At 35.5% G+C, this 6,186-nt stretch overlaps 1 pseudogene; it reads right to left on the bottom strand.

Moving 5' to 3' along the window:
* Nucleotides 1-3,093: 3,093 nt before the first annotated feature.
* LOC122424401 lies at nt 3,094-5,315 on the bottom strand (annotated as a pseudogene).
* Between the last annotated feature and the right edge of the window lie 871 nt (nt 5,316-6,186).

Genomic DNA, 6,186 nt, shown 5'->3' with positions numbered 1-6,186 from the left:
CATTTTTTTATATTGATAATTGACTCACATTTGTATGTACATATCCCTCTGTTTCTTGAGGATATTCAAAATGTATAATTTTTGAATTAAAGATTTTGAATTTTTTAAAAGACCTGCCTAAGTTTTTATACAGGTAAATTTTTCTCCAGAAAGCATTGAACATTTATACTTATGACTATTAATTAATATTTGAGAGTAATCATATAAATGTACCTTAAAAACATTAGAAAATATCAGTTAAAATGATTTATTTCCTTGTTTTCTCAACTGAAGTTCTTAGGGAAGGAATATGTTTTAATTAAAACAAAAGAAGAAATGTTTAACAAATAAATGATATACATTATGTTGGTTGATTTTGCTATCAATCTTATTTCTGATGATTCCTCCCCTGAGAATATATATATATATATATATATAGCTTTTTTTTCTGTTTTTAGTTCTATGACTTTTCTCCACTATACACAATTTCTGTAGTAAAACAAGTTATTATATTATGTTCTTTATTTTTCATTGCCATATTTTATAGAGATATCTCGAATTATTCTATATATGGCTTCCTTGGTGGCTCAGATGGTACATAATCTGCCTGCAATTCAGGAGATCCAGATTTGATCCTGGGTTGAGAAGACCCTCTGGAAAAGGAAATGGCAACCATCTCCAGTATTCTGGCCTGGAGAATTCCATGGGCAGGGAGGCTGGTGGGCAGCAGTCCATGGGGTCGCAAAGAGTGGGACACAACTAAGCAAGTAACACTCTCACTTCCACTTTCATTCTAGATACAATTTTATTGTACGTTGTAATATTGCATATAACTTTTCTCTCACATTTTTATCTATTTCTTCCTACAATTTATCAAGCTTTTATCTCTCACTAATTTGTGATGTTATCTTCATTGTACACTAAATACATTCATTGTTATTTCTTCTTTAACCAATATGTTGATTAAGCCAATATATTATATTGTATATTTTGCATTTTAAGCAAAATTCCTAAACTTGCTATAGATTGGTGTTTTAATTTCTTATAGAGAAAATCTGGGTTTCCCTTGTAGCTCAGTGGTAAAGAACCCACCTGCATTGTGGGGACCACAAGAGACTCCTGGGTGGGGAAAATCCCCTGGAGGAGAAAATGGCAACTCACTCCAGAATTCATGCCTAGAGAATCCCACGGACAGAGGAGCCTGGTGGCTACAGTCCACAGGGTCATGCAAACAGTCAGACATGACTGAAGCCACTGAGGATGCAGGCACAGAGAAAATTCATCTTCAATATTTTTCACTTTCAAATTTATCCCAGAAGAATATAAATCAGATGCTTTTAGCTATATAATATTTTTTCCAGTTATATATGTACATGTGTCAGAGTTCTCTGGGCTAACACACAGGATCCTTGTTGTTTACCTATTTTAAATATAACAATGTGCACATGTCAATCCCAAACTCCCAGTCTCTCTCTCTGCCCCAGCCTTCCCCCTTGGCAACCATTGGTTTGTTCTCTAAGTCTGTGAGTCTCTTGGATTTTATCATAAAATAATTTAAAACTGAGCACCACCCAAGTTGACAAAAGATTTTATTGCAAATGAGAAAAAGTGAAAATAGTACAAAAATATGATGTTATTAATTTCATAGAAATGATATGAAAAATGACATATTGAAGGCTATGCATATTGAATTGATAAAAATTAACAAATGTTAAAATTAGTGAATAAAATTATTGTTAATAAAAATATGAATTAAGATACTGCTTTGTGTATCTGTATTTAAGAGAGTTTAAAAAGACCAGCGCTTTTATACACTGATTATGTCAAGAAAAATAATAATACACATTTTTTCTAGAAATTTATTTAACATGTTTCAAGAGTCTTAAAAATGTACACTTTCAGTAAGTCCAATTTTAAGCATGTGCAGAAGCATAATGAGAAAACTAAGTGAAGATTTTCATTATAATATTTGTTTCATATTTGAGAGAAAGGAAAAAAGTGATATATTAAAACAAACAGCCCTCATATTGCATGATCTCACCTAACTGAAACCATAGAACCTGGAAATGTGTCCTCACTTCATGTGGATTTAAGCGACCTTGGCACTGGGCAAAGTGAGGACTACCTGCATTCAGTACTGGGTTAGGCGCAGGCAGACACCAGACAGACCAGAGGCTGTACGTGCGTAACTAGAACACCCGGAAGGATGTGTTGGTTGTGATCTTAAAGAGGAATTTGACTATCACGTGACAGATTTTGCATTAGAATGTTACACAGACATTAAAGAAGTTTCCAATTAAGAAAAGGTCAAAGTATTTTATGTTACTTTATGAAGGATAAGGTATGTACATGATGATAACTTTGTAAAATACTAGGCTTAAGGAAAATTAAAATTAGTTCTTTCTGTGTACCAATTTTCCATGATAATCAATTATTGTATTTAAATAAACAAGAAAATGAAAAATGAAAATTTCCAAACTCATCCAACCCCAAAATATAAAATTAAAGGATCTTTATTTATTAAAAGTAATATTGGAATATGAAAAGAGAAAAAAGCAGGGGTTCAAAATCTGTTCTCTAAAAGTATTCAGCTGGTTGGTGATCCAAGGTCCTTGTAATTCAAGCTCCCTTTTCCTTTTAAAAATATGGTGCTTGTGAATAGGTTGAGATGTTCAAGGGTAAACAAGCCGTCTTTATTTGTTTGTTAAGAGTGAGTGACAAAGACAAGTATCAATATTTCTATTATTTTTTAATCTGGAACCATTTTTTTTTTATTTTACTTCTCGAGGGAAAATTCATCCAAGTAAAGGATTTTTTCTTCTTGAGATTAAATATCACAGTAGCTATGATACTATACTATAAAATTGAGAAATAGCAAAATAAATAAAAGTTGAATTCCAATAAGTTGTTTTTGATACATGGATGTTTTCTTTGTTGCATTTGTGTCTACTATCTTCACACAATAAAATGATATTCCCAGTGTTATTAAGGGTGTGAGAAAATTATGGTACTCATTTGCTGGGGTTGATGTCATACATGACTAAATCCAGAAAGAAAATAATAATATAAAGGTAACTAAGAATCAAATGGTGGAAGTCTACCATAATGTAATAGTTACACTAGAAGCCATAACTTATATGCATGTTTTCCTAAAGTTAGAAAAAACAAAAACTCGTTAAAAGGAAGTGGTGAAATATGTGTGCCATATCAATGTTAATTTACATTATGCTTTTAAATAAAGATCAATTCCAAAGATTATCAAGCAGTCTGGAAAATACAGCTTAGTTTCAAAACACTAAAACCAAGTTTCCATGCATATTAGAATAGCTGTTATTTTAAAATTGTTTGTGGATAGACAAGAACTGAAAGGTAATATGTAAAATTATGGCACAATAATTTTTAACATTGTAGGAAAAAGTGATATAAATCTCTTATATAAGAAATGAAAACTCCAAGTCAGGAAAGTGTAACTTCCATTCATAAGGGTGTCTGCTTTGATTAAAGGAAGCTAATGAAATAAATTATTAGATTATTAAAATTACAATATCAGGGCTTTGTTTCAAATAATAACTGGGAGATAGTGAAGGACAGGGAAGTCTGGTGTTCTGTAGTCCATGGGGTCACAAAGAGTTCACATGATTGAGTGAACAACAATGATAAAACATATATGTTTTACATTCAAATGATATAGACAAGCATTCATCAAAGGTTTATTCAGAACACACATTGAAGATTAGAGAAATGAGATTTTTGAGAGGATAATCAGCTTTCATTAAGGGAATATGTCATATATCACAGGGAAGTAAATTAGCTTCTTATTGAGGAAATATACTGTAATACACATTGCTTTGCTGGTAAGAGTACCTCAGTGTTGCTCAATATTGAAGACTTAGGAAGAAAAAGGAAGAAATATATGCCAAGCAAGTGAAAATGAGTCCTTGAGTGAGACTAAAAGCTTAAACCTGCTTAATCATAAGAAACTGACTTCTGTTGTTGCATTTTCTTCCAAACTACACTTCCATTCTTTGTTTCCATTAGACTCGATCCCAAGCTCTGCAAATATGTATGTGAGTGTGCATGTGTGCTGAGTCAGGTCTGATTCTTTGCGACTCCATGGACTGTAGTCTTCCAGGCTCCACTGTCCATGGATTCTCCAGGCAAGAATACTGGAGTGGAATGGATTCTCCAGGCAAGATGTATATTCTAGGGTTGCTTTTGAGACACTTCTTTCTTTCTTTCTCTTTCTTTCTCTCTCTCTCTCTCTCTCTTTCTTTCTTTCTCTCTCTCCTTCTTCCTTCCTTCCTTCCTTCCTTCCTTCCCTCCCTCCCTCCCTCCCTCCTTCCTTCCTTCCTTCCTTTCTTTTTAAACTGGGAAACTGTCAAAAGAGAACTCTTCTTCATTGTACCAAGGTTTCTCATAAATATTCTTCTTAAAGCCTGTTTTACATCATTGTTCCTGAGGCTATAGATAAATGGATTCAGCATGGGATTCACAAAAATGCAAATCACTGACACAATTTTCCCTTGTTCCACAAATTGCTTGTTTGCGGGTCTCAGATACATGCAAGTCAGGGACCCGTAGAACACAGTGACAGCTGTCAAGTGGGAGCCACAGGTGGAGAAGGCTTTGCACTGCCCTTCACTGGAATGGATCCTCATAATGGTGACAAAAATGAAAATGCAGGAGATGAGGATAATGAGTAGGGATCCTGTGAGGTGAATCCCTGTGCACACAAACAAGGCAGTTTGTTTTATGTGTCAGAACATGTCAACATTAAGAGGGGCGGGTCAGCACAGTAGAAATGGTTGATGGTGTTGGATCCTCAAAAGGACAAGCAGGAAGTCAATATTACCTGCATTGTGCCCACCATAGACCCCCAGAGGTGGGGGAAAGTGACCAGGCAGATGCACAGTGACCTGGACATCCTTCCGCTGTAATGCAGGGGGTTGCAGATTGCTATGTACTTGTCATAGGCCATAACGCCAAGCATGTAATGCTCAGTAAGAAGCAGTCACAAAAACAAAACATTGTGCTAGGCACCCCACCTAGGAAATGGATTTTTTCCTCTGATAAGAAGTTAACGAGCATCTGAGGAGAGACATTTGTAGAGTAAAAAATGTCTGCACATGCTAAATGGGTGAGGAAAAAGTACATGGGGGTTTGCACTGGGGAGTGAATCTGATTAATAAAATCATCCCAGTGTTCCCAGTCAGGGTGATGAGATAAATCAGGAGAAACACCGTAAAAAGGATGGGCTGCAGCTCTTGTTGACTGGTAAGTCCCAGCAGAATAAACTCAGTTGCCTCTGTGCCATTGTGTGAGGGAAATGTATCCATTTTCATATTCTCTAATAAGAGAAGAAATGTTTTCAGATATAAAAAGAAATAGGTTGTATGAAATTCAAAAATAGACAAAATAAATCAGCACTAAGACAAACTGGTTTTCAAAAGAGAGATCTAAGTTGTTACTACCCTGAGAGATGGAAGAATTCCACTAGATGCCTCAGATGCTGAGTAAACTGGATACTCTATTTCATGAGCAAGTTTTGAAGTCCATGCAGCATCAATGCAGGCTGCTCCGCAATCTCCACTTATCTCTACTAAAATGTATAGAATCTGACTTAACTCTTTGGTGTCCCTCATTAGTCTATGGACTAGGAAGCACTGACGCTCAAACAAACTACTGCCTTTGTTTGATCATGACATAATGCTGGATCAAGGAATGGAGAAAATGGTTGGTTTTCTGTACATTGGTTCTATTTTTGTCAGTAAAGGTGAACATTCCATAATCAGAGTAGTATACTCTTCTTGAGAGCCTGTGTACATTTATTCAGATTCAGTTTCTTCCTTATTTCTTACTTACTTCCCAGCAGCAATAAACTTCTCCCGGTTCCTCGATATTCTGTCCCTCCCATTTCCTTTGTTTCAAATCAACAGTAGATAGTACAGGATTATTTCTTTGTCTGGTCCGCACTATGATCTCACTGATCTCTCACTCTTTATCTTGATGTACACTGTGTTTAGCATCTTCACTGTTTGCTGCGATACTGTTTCTGTTCTATGCTTTGGTTTTCTGGCCACAAGGCATGGGATCTTGGCTCCCCATCCAGGGGTTGGACTGGTATCCTTGCACTGGAAAGAGAAGTTTTCACCCCTGGACTGCCAGGGAAGCCCCTCACTAATTTCTTATTAATTCACACATCTCAGT

This window comes from Cervus canadensis, chromosome 22 (genome assembly GCF_019320065.1).
Source record: "Cervus canadensis isolate Bull #8, Minnesota chromosome 22, ASM1932006v1, whole genome shotgun sequence".
NCBI classification, from domain to species: Eukaryota; Metazoa; Chordata; class Mammalia; order Artiodactyla; family Cervidae; genus Cervus; species Cervus canadensis.
Note: the sequence above shows the minus strand (reverse complement) of the source record. Positions and strands in the feature narration are given on the sequence as shown.